This window comes from Schistocerca gregaria, chromosome 7 (genome assembly GCF_023897955.1).
Source record: "Schistocerca gregaria isolate iqSchGreg1 chromosome 7, iqSchGreg1.2, whole genome shotgun sequence".
Lineage (NCBI taxonomy): Eukaryota > Metazoa > Arthropoda > Insecta > Orthoptera > Acrididae > Schistocerca > Schistocerca gregaria.
In genome coordinates this window covers 376,628,009-376,647,072 of record NC_064926.1, presented here as the reverse complement: position 1 = coordinate 376,647,072, position 19,064 = coordinate 376,628,009, and the positions used below count along the sequence as shown (strand labels likewise).

General features: G+C 42.7%; 1 protein-coding gene across 3 annotated transcripts in view; it reads right to left on the bottom strand.

Annotated features, from left to right (window-relative positions):
- LOC126282165 (leucine-rich repeat-containing protein 24-like) overlaps window positions 1–19,064 on the bottom strand; it is a 341,384-nt gene that overhangs the window by 167,683 nt on the left and 154,637 nt on the right. For all 3 annotated transcript variants that reach the window (XM_049981687.1, XM_049981688.1, XM_049981686.1), the window contains exon 2: window positions 7,541–7,619. The gene's annotated coding sequence lies outside the window, so the exon portion shown is untranslated. The remainder of the gene's footprint in view (window positions 1–7,540; window positions 7,620–19,064) is intronic.

The following is a 19,064-nucleotide window of genomic DNA, read 5'->3' as shown; positions in this document are numbered from 1 at the left end:
GTGAAGGGGAGGGCATTTGCGGTGTGGACATTTCAAAAGATGGCAGAAGATGAGGATTGGTTGAATAACGTGTTGTGGACCGCCGAAGTTCATTTCACGCTTCGAGGGTCTCTCAACGCCCACAACTGCAGAATTTGGGCTACCGAAAATCCTAGAACTGTCGTCGAAACTCCATTGCACGACGAGAAAGTCACGGTATGGGTTGGATTTACCACATCTACCGTTACCGGGCGTTTTTTCTTCGAGGAAATGCGTGATTCTGGTTTTGTAACTGCTACCGTGACGGGTGCGAAGTACGCCAATATGTTACAGAATCGTATCATCCCCAGCCTGGCTGATAAGCACCTGCTGGAACGAACGATGTTTATGCAGGATGGCGCTCCACCCCATATTGCTAGGCACGAGAAAGATACTCTTGCGCGCGTCGTTTGGTGATGATCGTGTGCTCAGCCGCCACTTTCGTCATGCTTGGCCTCCCAGGTCTCCAGACCTCAGTCCGTGCGATTATTGGCTTTGGGGTTACCTGAAGTTGCAAGTGTATCGTGATCGACCAACATCTCTAGGGATGCTGAAAGGCAATATCCGACGCCAATGCCTCACCATTACTCCGGAAATGCTTTACAGTGCTGTTTACAACATTATTCCTCGACTACAGCTATTGTTGAGGAATGATGGTGGACATATTGAGCATTTCCTGTAAAGAACACCATCTTTGCTTTGTCTTACTTTGTTATGCTAATTATTGCTATTTTGATCAGATGAAGGGCCATCAGTCGGACATTTTTTGAACTTTTGTATTTTTTTTGGTTCCCATAAAACCCCATGTCATCCCAAGCAAGTGTGTCAATTTGTACCTCTCTATCTACATTATTCCGTGATTTATTCAGTTTCAAATTTATACTGACTTTTTGATCACCCGGTATACTTCGTCACTACACCATAGTACGATAGGGCGTTATTTACTGTATGTGTGTAGGGAGACCCAGTAACTTTCACAACATTTAAGGATTATCTGAAAAGCAAGAGGCTGGGGCTAGTTTGAGTAATCAGGTTTTCCTTTACTTTTTCTGGCAGTATACAGAGGCTGGAAAAGGTAAACAGTGTTTGCTCGTTCTGTAATAGTTCTGGGTGGTTTAACCGATTTTTTGAGAATTCATAATATTTCTAACCCCATATGTATCTATCCACTCTGGCCTGTGCGCAGTATTACATCTTTGAAATACTTTCTAAACTGTGCTCTGCAAACATGCAGTTTGTTTTCTCCAGTTTCCATCAGCTCGAAACCTAGATTCGGTAAAATGAAATATAGGCAAAATTTCTGGTTTTGAGTAATAATTGCAACGTTTCAGCAAATGGCCACAGTTATCTCAGCTAAAAAAATAAATTGGATATTTGAAAAAAAAGGGCGATGCAGTTCTCGCGAAAGTCTGTTGGACGACTGTAGAAAACCGTTGGTAGAGGAAAACTGTGAAACAGTTCTGCTGCCTTCATTATACATCGTGCGTGGGAGCCGTGATAACAAGATAAGAGAGATTAGCACGCTTAATGAGGCATGTTGTTTCTTTGCTACATTCCCAAAAGGAATATGATTAAGTCTCTAGTTCTGGTGCAAACTACACTGTACCACAATTGTATATTGGCTTGCAGAGTTTTCTGTAGATGTAGGTCATACGATGCACGACTTGCTCTTTCGTCCCACGATATACAGAAGACTTTAGGTAGCGCAGTTCAAGTTTACGCCATGTTCCGCGATATTTCGAAAGGAGAAGGGAGAGACAGGATGGAAGTTTATACTGGTCCATTTCTTTACCCCATGGAGTAACGTCAGTAGGGAGGGGGGTGGGGAGACCTGACCAATAGATCACCATCAACAGTATGCCACGCCATCAATGCATAAGACACTGTGAAAAGAGTTGAAAATTAACTCTGGTATCACTAATTGTTCGTTAATAGCCCTCCAGTATTCGAATCACTAGTGAGTCAGCGTCATCGTAAAGTAGGCGTCAGTGGCTTCTGACACCAAGGCACGATCGCCGCCATTTGCTACAAAAGCTGTTTTTCAGTATCTTTTACATGTTCCAAAGGCTTGTAGATGGCGGGATGTAATAAATCTAGCTCTCTTCGTTATTTTGGCTTCCTTGGCATTTTGTAGTGCAACTGCCGATTCCATCCAACGGAGCTGACTAGTTCGAAAAACTCAGAATCGCACAGATAAGATAGAAGATAAAATCTGCCATATTTTGCAGGCATGAAGCGCCGCCATGATAACGACGTGATAGCAATACGTGGCGTAAGTTCGATCCGCTCCTTCTTCAAGTGAAATACATCCTCGTATCAAGTTTCAGATTCGGTTTCCTTTAGTCATAACTAATTCACTGTAAGATGATGACAACCCCTTGCTTTTCTTTCCCTCGCCTTCGCTCCATTACAGGAATGTCTCTTCAGAGTCCAGATTAGCATGTAATAGTGTTTTAGTATCTACGTCCCTCGTGTTCCTCGCATTCAGTAACTGCGGAGGTAATCTTATAAATCTAAAAAAGGCGACATATTTTGTTTCCTACCAAACACTCCTTCGACAGCTACTCCATTACGGTGGTAACAATACTGAACGCTAAGGCACACACACAAAGCGTGCACTGTTCGCATGTAGAAATATTGCGTACACACTCTGGGAATTCCATCGACGGTCCGCATCCCTTTCAGTAACTATAATAGCGATTAACGCTGCTCACCGTTACCACATCCAATGGTTACAACTGAGTACTTACCGGAAACGCCATTTACATATACACACGGCCTAGTACTTACACTGGCATATATCTAACGCAGCCTTAAACAGTGAGTTCGCATTGTAAAGCATTCGTTACGAACTACTACGAAAGCCACACTTTCTACCACTCCATGCTGGCCACAGCGTGAGTGGTAGTCAGCTCAGAATCAATTCCTAGCACCGTCTTTCTAGCTTTACACTGGACAAACACTATGCATGGCGCTTCGGACTGTCACGATTTATCAATGAAAGGCCACAATTCTTATGGTTACTGTACGGTACAGAAAGATAAAACAGTCAACCAAAGGATCAAAATACGTCTTAGCCTGTCCCGAAAGTGAAACAAGTACAGGGCCAGTGGGATTTGCATAGACTTTTCACCTATAAAGTCAATGTCTCACTGCCATTAATCGAAACTTCTTTTATTCGAAACACATCAGACGGTTAGTGTAGAACACCCTATTTATTTTTAGTTTATCAAATGCAATACAGGCCATTTTTACTCGATCTTTGCTTTCCACCCTTGTTGTTGTACTCAACAGTTCTGAATACAGAAACTTTTCAGCTTTTTGTATGACTTCACAGTTTATTTTTCGAAATACTAGCTACATATTACTTATGTCTTGTTGTAACTGATTTCAGGACAACTTTCGACGTGCTCTGTAAAATTCCTTGCTGAATCTGGCTGAACTAGATGCAAACAGTACAGCATTATTTGAAAAACGAAGGTGCTTCAAATGTGATTTAGTTTCCGAGGTTAAGGGCTCAGAACTCTCTACGTCGTCAGAAGATACACCGATGGAAAAAAATCCCAACATCGAAAAATAATTAATGTTGAGAAATGATATTTCGGAAACACATTTTGTCTAGGTAGCGTTGTACAATCATGGGTCAACGTAAGCGCGATATAAACCATTGATAATGTGAAATTCTGGTACATCATTAACAGGTGTAACCGCCAGAATGTCGAATGCAATCATGCAAACTTGCACGCATTGTATTTTACAAGTGCCAGATGTCAGGTTATTGGATGAAGTTCCACGCTTGTTGCACTTGGTCGGTCAATACGAGGACGGTTTATGCTGTTTGTGGATGACGCTGAAGTTGTCGACTGATGATGTCTCATATGTGCTCGACTGGAGACAGATGTGGTGATCAAGCAGTCCAAGGCAACCAGTCGGCACTCTGTAGGGCTTGCTGGGTTACTACAGCGGTATGCTGGCCAGCGTTATTCTGTTGGAAAACATCACCTGGAATGCTGTTCGTGAATGGCAGCACAACAGGTCGAATCACCAGACTATCGTACAAATTTGCAGTCAGAGTGCGTGGTACAACAAAGAGAGAGCTCCTGCTGTCATACGGTACTGCACCCAGATCATAACTCCAGGAGATCCAATGTGTCCAGCAACCAGACTAGCTGGTTGCAGGCCCTCAACTGGCCTCTTCCTAACCAACACACGGCCATCACTTGCACGGAGACATAATCAGGTTTCATTAGAAAACACAAAAGACCTCCACCCTGCCTTCCAATCGGCACACGCTTGACACAACTGCACTTGCAAGTGGCAGTGGTTTGGGGTCAGAAAAATACAAGCTACAGGACCTGTGGCTCTTATTGTCATTCAAGTAACCTACATCTACATACATACTCCGCAATCCACCATACGGTGCGTGGCGGAGGGTACCTCGTACCACAGCTAGCATCTTCTCTCCCTGTTCCACTCCCAAACAGAACGAGGGAAAAATGACTGCCTATATGCCTCTTTACGAGCCCTAATCTCTCTTATCTTTGTGGTCTTTCCGCGAAATATAAGTTGGCGGTAGTAAAACTGTACTGCAGTCAGCCTCAAATGCTGGTTCTCTAAATTTCCTCAGTAGCTATTCACGAAAAGAACGCCTCCTTTCCTCCAGAGACTACCACCCGAGTTCCTCAAGCATTTCCTTAACACTCGCATGAAGATCAAACCTACCAGTAACAAATCTAGCAGCCCGCCTCTGGATTGCTTCTGTGTCCTCCCTCAATCCGACCTGATAGGGATCCCAAACGCTCGAGCAGTACTCAAGAATAGGTCGTATTAGTGTTTTATAAGCGGTCTCCTTTACAGATGAACCACATCTTCCCAAAATTCTGCCAATGAACCGAAGACGACTATCCATCTTCCCCACAACTGCCATTACATGCTTGTCCCACTTCATACCGCTCTGCAATGTTACAATCAAATATTTAATCGACGTGACTGTGTCAGGCGCTACAGTACTAATGGAGTATTCAAACATTACAGGATTCTTTATCCTATTCATCTGCATTACTTTACATTTATCTATATTTAGAGTTAGCTGCCATTCTTTACACCAATCACAAATCCCGTCCAAGTCATCTTCTATCCTCCTACAGTCACTCAACGAAGACACTTTCCCGTGCACCACAGCATCATCAGCGAACAGCATCACATTGCTATCCACCCTATTCAAAAGATCATTTATGTAGATAGAAAACAACAGCGGTCCTACCACACTTACCTGGGGCACTCCAGATGATACCCTCACCTCCGATGAACACTCACCATCGACGACAACGTACTGGGTTCTATTACTTAAGAAGTCTTCGAGCCACTCTCATATTTGGGAACCAATCCCATATGCTCGTACCTTAGTTAGGAGTCTGCAGTGCAGCACCGAGTCAAACGCTTTCCGGAAGTCAAGGAATATGGAATCCGTCTGATACCCTTCATCCATGGTTCGCAAGATATCATGCGAAAAAAGGGCGAGTTGCGTTTCGCAGGAGCGATGCTTTCTAAAGCCCTGCTGATGCATGGACAGAGACTTCTCTGTCTCAAGGAAATTCGTTATATTCGAACTGAGAATATGTTCGAGAATCCTGCAACAAACCGATGTTAAGGATATTGGTCTGTGATTTTGATGTCCGTCCTTTTACCCTTCTTATATACAGGCGTCACCTGCGCTTTTTTCCAGTCGCTCGAGACTTTACGTTGGGCAAGAGATTCGCGATAAATGCAAGCTAAGTAAGGAGCCAATTCAGTCGAGTACTCTCTGTAAAACCGAATTGGAATCCCATCAGGACCTGGCGATTTATTTATTTTCAACCCATTCAGCTGCTTCACAACCCCAGGGATGTCTATCACTATGTCCTACATACGGGAATCTGTACGAGACTCAAACGGCGGTATGTTTGTAACCGATTTGTAGCAGTTCGTTGTGTCACCAGAGTGACAGTTGCTGCTCAGATTGCTGCTCCAGATGCAGTACGACGAGCAACAGCCGTAAATCGAACACCTTGGCTTCCCTCTCAGTAAGGCCCAGTGGCCGTCTGGAGTGCGATCTTCCTGCGATCGTACATTCTCGTGACCGCCGTCCAGCAGTTATGTACAGTGGCTACATTTCTGCCAACTCTTTCTGCAGTATCTGAGAAGGAACATCCAGCTTGTCATAGCCCTATTACTCGGCTTCTTTCAAACTCAGTGAGGTGTTGACAATGGCATCTTTGTCGCCCTAAAGTCATTCTTGACTAACATCAACTCACATCTACATCTACATGACTACTCTGCAATTCACATTTAAGTGCTTGGCAGATGGTTCATCGAACCACAATCATACTATCTCTCTACTATTCCACTCCCGAACAGCGAGCGGGAAAAACGAACACCTAAACCTTTCTGTTCGAGCTCTGATTTCTCTTATTTTATTTTGATGATCATTCCTACCTATGTAGGTTGGGCTCAACAAAATATTTTCGCATTCGGAAGAGAAAGTTGGTGACTGAAATTTTGTAAGAAGGTCTCACCGCGACGAAAAACGTCTATGCTGTAATGACTTCCATCCCAACTCGCTTACCATATCTGCCACACTCTCTCCCCTATAATGCGATAATACAAAACGAGCTGCCCTTTTTTGCACCCTTGTCAAAGGTAACTATAGGTCAGGACCCTTACGGCGTGTAATTAAAGGAAACCTTATTTCCATTCTCACAGTGGCCCTGCCAGAGCCGCTCTTAAGCGACTGGTGCGAAATTTGAATAGATATTATCTTTCAAATGTAGAAACACTCCTAGCAACTTTCGTTTATGTCACACAACTCTTCCTTGGTCTTGCGTCTTTTCCCGCCAGTGTAATTCTTGTCACATGGAATCATCTTACCTGACTTTCCACTCAGTTTTGACTTTCTCAGTCTCCTGACGAAGTGTCACGGAAGCTGTAGCATGGGCAAGCATGTTCTTCAGTAAGTACGAGTATTATTGATACATTGTTCCTCAACGACTAAGAGCACAGACGTTGTTGAAACTATAGATATTCACGCTCGCGTTCCATTTTGACTATCGCGTTCCATTTTGACTAGTAACAAATATTCCGCGACCAATGAAGAACTGAGAGCTGGTCTTTACGTGGCCATTCAGAAAAGCAACACGTTGTTACATCAGCGCGTTACAGGGCACGCAAACCGCTCCCGTCTTTATATCAGACCAGTTTGACGCAGTCTCGACATCCAGATTGGTGGAGACCGACTATAGTCCTTAGTTCTGCTCCTCTGACGTGACCTTCGTTTACCTACTGCTGACCAAAAAAAGTCGAGCGGAATTCAGCTGTTGAAAGTGCTAACATTAACCTTCATTTGTTGTTTAACCTTGATAATATGCTTGCTTCATTCTGAACTGACTTTCACTGCGCAAGCCAAACCATGACGTAACGCGTTTCGAAGAAATTTTAAATGTCGAACGAACGAGGTAGTCATTCAAACGGAAAAAAAGGAACTTACCAAGTCTCGTGAATTCAGTCCGATGGCGAGTAGGTGAAACGGAGGTTCCTTTACAGTCTCTTCTCTTCTGTCATGGAACCTGCAGGAGAAAAAAAGAAACGTCATTTAGGTACTGCACACAAGCGACAGAAGGAATCGTGCTAAATATAGCTCCAATAAACAAACACAACGAAATCTACTGTAAGTAATTACTTAATGTGATTTGAAATTTAGTAGATGGATGGGTGTGAATGTGGCGAATGATGTTAATGAGCGTATAAGCAACAGCCTCCACATGTGATGGCAGGGATGAGCGATGTTTTCCAGATTGCTCCAGAAAATACGTTTAGTGAGCGTAGGGCGTTTTTCAACTATAGTGTTGGAGCAGGCGTCTGATTTCAGAGCCACAGGCCACTTTCGAAGTATTAGAAGTACATGACCGTTTCTGGAAGTGTTTCCAAAAGTTATATTTGTTGCGATATACACGGGTTACTGAAACACAGGTTTCATTTTATCTCTACGACAACCATTTCGTTTTACTGACCATCAGATTTCACGGAATAAGTAAGACCCACTTCGAATAAAAGAGAATAAGGCGAGATAAGTGGTTCCGAGCACACTTGGAAAATAGATTACGAAGCAGAGAGATAGTAAAGTCCACGCACAAAGTTCAGGTTTTTACTAAACATTTATCAGTGCTAAAACATTTTAATGCTAGTACTGAGTGGCTGGGAACAATGTCCTTAAAATAACAGTTTTCCAGCACTTTTAGCGGTATACGGAAATGTTATCGTCAGTGACAAAACAGTAGGACACATGGCAGAAAAAGAAAGGGCAGTATAAATGTTTCAAAAAGAAAAAAAAATATGCTGTGAAATTAAAAAAAAATAAACCGGTGACGTTAAGAAACAACTGACAGTCAATATACAAGGTGATTGAAAAAAAAAACAACGAACAGATTTCATTTGTTTTACAGGCAAACTGTGAAAGACTGAAATACATTGAGTATGTCACTGGACAGAGCAAAGTTCAGAGTCTTACGTTCGCAAAGACACTATGCCATACATTCAACATGAGCACTATACGTTACACGCTGGTTCTCTTTGTTGAATCGACAGCTTCAACAATTCTATTTCTCAGATCTTGAAGAGTATCTACCACGTCTGAGGCAAAGACTCTACCTTTTATGTACCTCCACAGGAAAAAGAAAAATCGCAAGGTGTGAAGTCTAGCCACGTGGGAGGCCAAAAATGGGTTGACTTTGTGAAATTATAACACACAAAATAATTTCTCTTGTGTTGCAGCCGCCAAGTTGCTACAAACAACAACGCAGCTGTGTCAAAACTTTGAACCTTCCCCTGTCCAGTGACATGCGCAAAGTCTTTCACTCTCTTACAGTTCGTCTGTAATAAACAACTGAAATCTGTTCCTTCTTTTTGAATCACCCCAAGTTCTGTCAATTCTGTACCAATTAGCGGATTGTCGCAATACATTATTCGTACATATTCTCGGTTCTTAGTTAGGAAATCGCAGATCTGAAATCGAGGAATACGAGCGAGACAAATCGAGGAATACGAGCCAGACAGGTGGTAAGGTGCAAAAGCTCTGCTTTCTGACGATTAGACTCTGAAGAGACATGAGTGTAAGAAGGCTAAAACTTAAATTTCACAAAGTTAAGGGAGAAGAGGAAAGCATGGGACCTAATCCTCTTCTAGTGACTTAACCATGATTGAAACAAATTTATTCTGTGACCTGATATTGCGATATAATTTCACCTGAACAGGGAAGTTATCGAACTTACACCATATCTTCCTATCACGTCATGGGCGCGGTTCATATCTGCAAAACAGGCTGATTTTGGCCTTATCTTATCTCCGCTATTCTGAGTCTCTTGGACTTGTGAGCTGTATTGGAACGGCGTCCACAGTTGTACTGAAAAATACCAAGAGAGCGAAAATATCGGAAAGGGTAAATTTTAGCACTCAGAAGTGTGTTCCTAGTTGTAGCGCGATGTGGCGTTTACAGAACAACGAAAAGTGAAATATGAACTAAGTTATCAGTAACAAATGACAGGTAAAAGTAAATACACATTTTGTATTAAATCCATGATTGATTTGGAGAAATGATCCCATACTGAGGTGAAACTCTTGACTCCAAATGAAAAAAAGCTAACATCAATCATAGTTCGAAAAAGTGGAGACTGAACATATTAGAAGTCCTTCCAAACCGAATCAACAAATCACATTCGTCGGAACACTGTGAAAACAAAAAGCCCGTATTCCATTGAAACATTAAAAACAGCTCTCTATTGTGGGAAAGAAAAAGAAACATCTAGAGGTAGCAGCAGTTAACCTTACATTTCCAGTCTAACAACTTGTGTAGGAATGTCCCCAGTACGACAAGTACAATTATGATTTTTATAGATGCTACAGAAGAAAGAAACTAGAAAAAGAAACAGACAAATTGCAGTGGATACGAAGGCAAAACAGATACTTGGTACCTAGAAAGAAAATATAGCCTGCAGGAACAGGTTCATACGTAAGCCAAGATGAGAAATATCCTTTCTTCCATAAGTGCTAGCCTGCAGGGTTCGCAGAAGTGTTTCTGTAAAGTTTGAAGTGTAGGAGACGAGGTACTCGCAGAACTGAAGCTGTGATGACGGATCATGATTCGTGCTTGGGTAGACCATTTGGTAGAGCACTTGTTCGCGAAAGGCAGAGGTCCCGAGTTCGAGTCTCGGTCCTGTACAGTTTTAATTTGCCAGGAAGTTTCATATCAGCGCACACTCCGCTACAGAGTGAAAATCTCATTCTGGAAACATCCCCCAGGCTGTGGCCAAGCCATGTCTCCGCAATATCCTTTCTTCCAGGAGTGATAGTTCTGCAAGGTTCGCAGGAGAGCTTCTGTGAAGTTTGAAGGGTAGGAGACGAGGTACTTGCAGAACTGAAGCTGTGATGATGGATCATGAGTCGTGCTTGGGTAGCCCATTTGGTAGAGCACATGCCCGCGACATGCAAAGGTCCCGTGTCCGAACCTTGGCCCGGTACACGGTTTTAATCTGCCAGGAAGTTCCATATCAATGCACACTCCGCTGCAGAGTTAAAATTTCACTGTGGAAGTTCCAAAATGAGAAATGGTTGTGACGTCGAAAATGGATTATCGTCGCTAATTAGTAAAAGAAGTCTCGAAATTCGAATTACAATCTGATTCTAAACCTGAGAGCAAAGGCACTTATCCGGTATTTATGTGCGTTCATCGGTATCGTTATATTTAGACGGATGGTGCTATCCTTAGATCTGCTAGATTTTCTGGTAAAGAATGCAGATGTTGCTCATAAACTATTACATTTAATTCTGGAAAATCAAATGATGTGTTGAAGAACACTCAGTAATCAGTGAAAAATGTGGTTTCACTTTATATTCACTTTTGATAAATAACACTGTTATCGTCTCAGAATTCGACTGTTTTCTGTTGCATCTAAATGAGATACAATCACAGAGGACTACTCCTTCACTACATAGGGATGCACGTTGTAATTAAAAGGCTTAAAACTGCTTGCCGGGTCGGGACTCGAAGTTCGATCTTTGCCCTCCGAAGAAAACGCTGTCATCGACTATGCCAGTTGCCCATGCCTGAAGTCATCCTCAGAGGAGCATGAAAGTCGATGGCGATGAGATCTGTGACGTCGCAACACAGATTTCACGTTTCGGTGCAATCGCGGTTTTGAAATGCATGATAACTCCCGTCGAATCCACCGTAACATACTACGAAACGAGGCTGCGATGCGATCTCTCTTTTTTACCTCATAAGCCGAACTGAGCACACTAATCATTCGAATGCACCATTCCAAAATTGAAGTACCGTTTGTTGGTACAGGCATTTCCCGCGACAACTGCCTGTAACATTTTATTTATGTAGAAGTTATGGAATGAACTGTTTCTGATCTGTAAGTCGTCACCTTTTTCCCGGACTTTATTCCATATCTTAATGGGGTTGGTAGGTTAATTTTGATGCTTCCTGCCGAATGCTAGGCAAGCGTGGCTGCATCAGACCAGCCTTCTTACTGAAAACAGCATCAACATCATAACTTCCACAAAGCGATTTGTCCTCCTCCCCTTCCTGGCCATACTGGAGTGCAAATAGCAACAGGATTTCCGTGCCTAGAGTTTGTGTACTCTGGAACTAACCTTTCCTGCCTTGTTTTCTGGTTTAGAACAGATATGGAAAAGGTGTGTGCGCTACTGTACGCAATCAGACAATGACACCTGTTGGGTAGTGTTTCAGTTTCAGGTTTTTCCATGCGTGATAGTCTGCGGTGAAATTCTCGCACGCTTGTGAGTGAAGAGGTGTTACAACGGGTCACTTTGCACTTCGCGGCAGACAGCACATTCAGTGTTATATTTTCAGTGGTTCTGGCGTTGTATACTAGGCAGGATACGTTCATGACTCTGGGAATATTGCACCGCATTCCACAGGACGATTACGTACCCAGTGCGGAAAATGAGGTGCTTATTGCGTTTGGGTTCTGCGGTAAGCCACCTATTACGCAAAGCAACAGCGTCTAGCAGAAATAAACCTCCGTTTTTTTTATGTCAAATAGAACTGTGTAATAATTACAAATAGAGACATTCAGCAGCTACGTCACGTTATCAGAACCTACTGTATCCAGTGGACGCCATGGTGGGCTCCTCATTCGTGTATCCAAGGGTCAAAATGGACACTGTAAAAAAAGGAAAATCAAATGGCTCCAAGCACTATGGGACTTAACATCTGAGGTCATCAGTCCCCTAGACTTAGAACTACTTAAACCTAAGGACACCTCACACATCCATGCCCGAGGCAGGATTCGAACCAGCGACCGTAGCAGCAGCGCGGTTCCCGGCTGAAGCGCCTAGAACCGCTCGGCCACAACAACCGGCAAAAACCAAATAAAAACTTAGGTGCTGGTGATTAATGGATTTCTGAACTCAATGGTGACTATGTTTTTGTACGACCATAAGCCATGTTCTCATAAAGTGTCTTTCGCTCTACCGTGTAATGTGTGTTTTTTTGGAACTACCTGGCAGGCTGACATTGTCTGTCGCACTCGAACCTTGTCTTTGGCGTGGAGTGCTCTTATCGACTGAGCTATCAAAGCATTCGGGTATGTTTCCGGTTCGAGACTCATTCCGGCCTAGGGTTTTAATCTCCCAGCAAGTCTCAAATAAGACGAGTTGTCTGTCGCCAGGTGCAACGTTCGAGTTGTCTGTCGGCAGGTGCAACGTTAGATCTTAATGAACGGAGTTTTTTGCAAATGCTACAGCCGCAGTTGCCGTACACTAACTTATTACGAGACCGAAAAGGAACGATAACGCTTGTACTTCAGGCATCCCATTCGAATGCTGGCATTGGAAGAAAAGAGCACCACTCGTATTTTCACGGAGGAGAATTTACCACAGATCCCTAGAGTAATGAACTGTTCCCAGAAATATGAGAACAAGAAGGTTGCACCAGAGTGTAGAAAACGTAGTAGGACCGACCCACTGAAGTATCGTTCCAGAGCAAACATTCATACAAGACGATTTAGACAAAATTCCTAGTTGGTGGTATGAATGGCAGCTAGCTCTACTAGCTCTAGATGTGGAAAAATGTAAGTTAATGCGGATGAGTAGGAAGAACAAACCTCTAACGTCCGGATACAGTCTTATTAGTGTCCTACTTGAGACAGTCAAGCCGGCCGAAGTGGCCGTGCGGTCATAGGCGCTGCAGTCTGGAACCGCGAGACCGCTACGGTCGCAGGTTCGAATCCTGCCTCGGGCATGGATGTTTGTGATGCCCTTACGTTAGTTAGGTTTAACTAGTTCTAAGTTCTAGGGGACTAATGACCTCGGAAGTTGAGTCCCATAGTGCTCAGAGCCATTTGAACCATTTGAGACAGTGAAGTAGTTTAAAAATCTGGGCGGAACGTTGCAAAGCGATATGAAATGGAACGAGCAGATGAGGGTTGTGATAGGGAAGAATTTTAGGAAATTGTGGCTCACCTATAGGGGAGACCGCGTATAGTACGCTGGTGCGACCTGTTCTTGAGTACTGCTCGAGTGTTTGGGATCTGTACCAGATCGGATAAAAGGAAGACAGTGAAGCAATTCAAAGGCGGGCTGCCTCACCAGTAGTTTAGAACAACACGTGAGTGGTACGGAGATGCCTCAGGATTTCAAATGGGAACCCCTGGAGGTAAGGCGACGTTCTTTTCGAGGAACTCTACTGAGAAAATTTAGAGAACCGGCATTTGAAGCTGACAGCCGAAAATTTCTACTGCCACCAACATACATTGCGTAAGGACAGCGAAAATAAAATACGAGAAATTAGGCCTCATACGAAGGCATATAGACAGTCACTTTTCCCTCGCTCTATATGCGAGTGGAACAGGAAAAGAAATGACTAGTAGTGGTACAAAGTACCCTCCGCCAAGCACCGTACGGTGGCCTGTGGCGTATCGATGTAGATGCATACTTTTACCACGTTTGAACGATAAGAAATGCCTTCATTCGCTGCAGTCCTCGCAGCCTGGCACCGCTAGTGCCCAACTACTCAGCGCGTTTCTCGGAGGACCTGTTGCAATCCCTGGTAGACGCAAGCTATTGCTGTAATTAGCTGTGTAGTTACTGTGGCCGAAACAGGGCCGTGCGACGAAGCAACATACTGTCATCGATTTTCTAACACTAATTTATTTATTTGCTGCCTGAATTTTATGGCCCGATGTGTAAAAATTATGACAGACCCCATATTCCATTAACCCTTGCAATACCAAGGAGGGAGTGGAGGTGTACTCTACACCCATCTTTTTAAGATATTGTAATCCAGAAGGTTATTTTATACTTTAATCTCTCAAAAAATATGTATAATGTTTTTAATGAGTTCTTCTAGTTAACTTTATATATGTTATAAATTAAAAAAAAAAATGGTCCAATGTGTGTGAAATCTTATGGGACTTAACTGCTAAGGTCATCAGTCCCTAAGCTTACACACTACTTAACCTAAATTATCCGAAGGACAAAAGAACACACACAACACACACACACACACACACACACACACACACACACACACACACACACACACACACACACACGAGGGAGGACTCGAACTTCCGCCGGTAAATTTTTCAGTTAAACTTAAATTTTTGGTTTAAGTCTCAGTAGTACATGTCCACTGAATGTCATAGCCAGATTTTATTTATTTATTTATTTTTTTGTCCGCAAAGTCTGTAGTACACGTCATTGAAAGTGCGTTGATATTGCTAAGAGTATGCCCACTTACACATCAGCACCTCTTTAAAAATTTTGTTGTTAATATAATTCAAGAACAATTAATTAGTTTTTTTGGGGGGAGGGGAGAATAAAGTACTTCCCACTCCTTGATAAAACGCGTATTGGAAATGCCTCGGTATTGCTAGGGTTAATTACGCAACTAACAACTAGACAGTTAATAATTACACGATACACAATTGTCGCATTCGTACACAATGTTTATATAATGTTGTTTGATAGTGCAATAACAATTCAACGAATGACAGTTCTGTTAGTGTTTTGTACAGCCTATTACTACTTAATCTCAGAGATATAAACTATGCAGAAAATTTTAAGATGTCTATTGAAGAGACAGTAACGGGAACGAAGAACAGAAAATAGGAAGATATATAGGTAAGTCACCATTGCCACAAACCGGCGGTCGTGGCGTTCGAAATTTACGAGGAGCCTGCACCACACAGCCTGTTGCCTGCATTGTGCTACTGTTTACATTTCTATGCGGTCTTGCAGGTGCGGTTCGGACTCTGAAAATTAAGAGCTTTTGTTCCGCTCACCGTGGGACATCAAGATGCGTTGTAAAGTTACAGCTCAATTTTGCAAAGAAGATATATTGTAGCTACTGTTATTAAAGTATAGCTCAAAGCTATAGTTACTTAAACCAGACATGGTAGGAGCACGTTTTATTGTCGTTTAGGAAGCGTTGAAGTGTGACTGTTGCTGACAATGTGGACACCCGCCCATAAAAGTAATGAGCTCAATAGGCATAACGTCGCCACTGATCACTCACACTTTCGCAAACACTGTGCGGTCCTGCTCCCAGTTTTGAACACGCGTCACACTGGGGAGTCCATGGCGACATTAACAAAACGCTGTCCAGAAACCAGGTACAAATTGCAGGTGCCTATCTATCGGTTTCCAGGTACAACAGAAATTTGATTTTCAATATTTCACGTAATTATTGATTGAATTTAAAAATTTAAAAGTAAAACACAATAAAGCAACTATTACATATGGAAATTGGGTATGTGTTGAGGCAGTGCAACCGATGCAACGGCATGCAAATACCCGGACTTTGTTCATCCAGATTTGAGAGAGAGCCCTAGCGACGTCCAACAAACTTTATATTTAATTTCAAACCTTAGCAAAACGTTTTCTCGTTGACCCCCCCCCCCCCCCTCAACCCACCCACCACCGTACACACATACGTACACAAAACGGTGAAATGAAAGACGTTTTCACTTTTCTTCCAGTAAAACTTCAGTATCAGACAAGATGTTTTAATTTATTAAGTCTTTACTACCAAGTTTATTCGCAACACAATTTAGACAGTATCTGCGTATGTGAAAAATTTTATCATTGTAGCCATAGATCACGCGATATAACGTCATAAACATTGGGATGCATGAAAATCTAGCTTTTGCTTCAAACGGAGCCCAAATTACCCAGATTATATTGATCCAGTATTTCACAATGAAAGCATTTAGCGCCTTCCATCAAATGTTAAACATAATTTTAAACCTTTCCTAGACTTTTCCTCGCTGAGGTGCTTAAAATAAAATAGTTAACGCACTAACTCATCTATAAATTACCCAAACGTTTGAAGCTCTTTCAAACACAGAAAATCGATTCTTTAAATAATCAGCCGTTTTCTGGTATTCTACTAACGGCGTGAGATATTATTTGCAAGATCGTTAGCTACTTGTTATTTTTCAAGATCCCTTGTAGTTGCGTATATTTCTGATGTTGACACAAGTTTCTGTCAAAAGGTGTTGGATGTTCCTAACAGCAGCCCCAACTAAAATCCATCGACGAACGAAATATGTTTGCGGTTATGGCCTTAATTTTAGCAATGTGCGGCCTTGGCAAACAGATGTAAAGCTGGTGGATTTGGAACAATGGAATTGTATGGTAAACAATGAGTTGGATGGCCTTTGTCAGCAACAGGAGAGTTACACAACAGAAGAGTCGACAGACTGGCTCAGGCGAAGAATTTAACCATGCTGCTCTTGTTATTGCCACGAAAGGTACGCAATCCAGCTAATTTTGGCTCATGCACATGAAAACAGTTGTGAATGTCAGGTTCCACTTGGGGACTGAAGATGAAAACATTTGGCGTCGAAACTGGTAGGACGTATTAAAAAGAATAAACAACGTCGAACCCAAATACAGCCTATGGTTTTGTTATAATTACTGAAGTTCTTTGTGTCCGGCTCGTGTCCCACCTACCTTGATGGATTACCAGAAACTACTTTAATCGTAGGAATTTTCGCTAAACCTCCCCTCAGCGGATATACGTAAGGCGATTTCTAAGAAGTAGTCCTTTGTTAAAAGCTTAAACAGCTCTGGATATAATGCTCAATAGCTCGAGGCACACTGCTGAGCTACATTATCCAGTTAGTCATCCAGCCGCCGCTGGAAAACTACCGTAGTACATATACTATTAGGTAAAACAGTGATTAACGTGGAGCTCTATTTGATCACCTTAGTGCTTTACTACAAATGGTCATATTGGACGTGTTACGCCTTACGTTTTTTCTTACGTCTGTACCAACTTACTCAGCCAGTTTAGCGCTGCCTACAGATTAACGTGCACTCGGGACCACGGCGCAAATCAGCATTTTTCACGTTAACAAACACTGCCAGTGGCGAAGGAAGTGATGAAAATCTTAGGACAGACTGGGTATCGAATAATGGCATTTGGAACTTCCGCCGACACACACACACACACACACACACACACACACACACACACACACACACACAATTATGCTACTATCGTAATGCTATTTGACGTTTTGATTTCTGAAATTCCAACATCGCCTTTTCTCCTTCAACAACACCTTTCAAGACTACAACTCGGAGGTTCAGTGGCAATCAGAAGTTCTGCCCTTCCGCAGTAGGACTGCAGGAGCGTATCCAGGGTTCGCTTCTGGAAGAGGGGGAGGGGGGGGGGGAGTGTAGGGGCGCAGAGAGCACCGTTTGATCCTGTCTCCTGCAGGCCCTCCCCCTCCCTTACAAATATAATTTGTACCAAACTCACGTTTAGCATGAAAATACGCCTACGATTTTTATAATAATATTAATAATATATGAAAAAGCATCCGTTTGAGAACGTTGCTGCAACGTACAGTGAGGTGATAGAAGTCATGGCATACCTCCTAACTGCCGTGTCGCACCTCCTTGGCGTAGTACAGCAACGAGACGTGATATGTATTCAACAAGTCGTCGGAAGTCCCCTGCAGGAATATTGAGCCATATTATGTAAGCCTGCAGGCTTTAGTGGCCCTTGTCACTGAAGTTAAACTATTCTAGGTTATTAGGCTGCGTCATATTTCTTCTAAAATGACCGGTGTTTCGACCCCTCTGCTGGTATCTTCCTCAGGATCTTCTGGTGTCCACTACTGCTAAAACATTGTCAGAGACGAGTGTCGCATCCTCTTATAAAGAGGAGTTCTCTCTCGTTTGTGCTGGAGAAGTGATAGTATTGGTTAAAATTCATATGGCTGCCGTTGGTGGGCCTTAGTCATACTCTAATATTCCCGCTCTGATGCAGAAGAAGGGGCGTTGTTGGCTAATCTCCTGTGGATGTCATTGGCGGCCCATCGTCGTTGGATATAAAGGCACTATTCCACACTTACTATGGAGAAAGGTTGTTGGTTGAAATTTCTGCTACTGCTATTGGTTGGTCGTCATCATTGGCTAGGTTCGAAACGGACAGAGCAAGGTAGGGGGAGTGTTTACCCAAAATATTATTGTCCGCCGAGGTGACTTGCAGTGCGTTGTGCGATCGAACCTAGCTAGTGATAACGACACACTAGCATAATGTCCAAGAAATTATAATTCAGAAAAATGTAACATCTGAAAAGCATTCTTCCGGAAATTTGAAAAGTGCATGTGGACTCACTATTGTCCTAAGCAGTACGATTATGATTACTCTTCTGCAGACTCACTATGCGAGTGTGTAGACGACAGGAATGCGATTTCTTTCTGCTGTTTTCCCCTCTGTTCAGAAAAGTTAGTGTGTCTTTTTTTTTTTAATTTTTGAGTAGAAGCCCATCCCCTTCTATCTTTCTTTATTTTACTTCCTGGGTTTTGCCATTTCTACTTGTGGATGTGGACAGCCTGTATAAGTGAGCCGTTAATGGCTGAAATGTTAGCGGTTAGACAAATGTCCCAACTAAGTCAGCAGGCTCCCTGTCAACTAAAAAATGCTGTATTAACCATAGTTCGAATTTTCTGGAATTCCGTGCTATTTT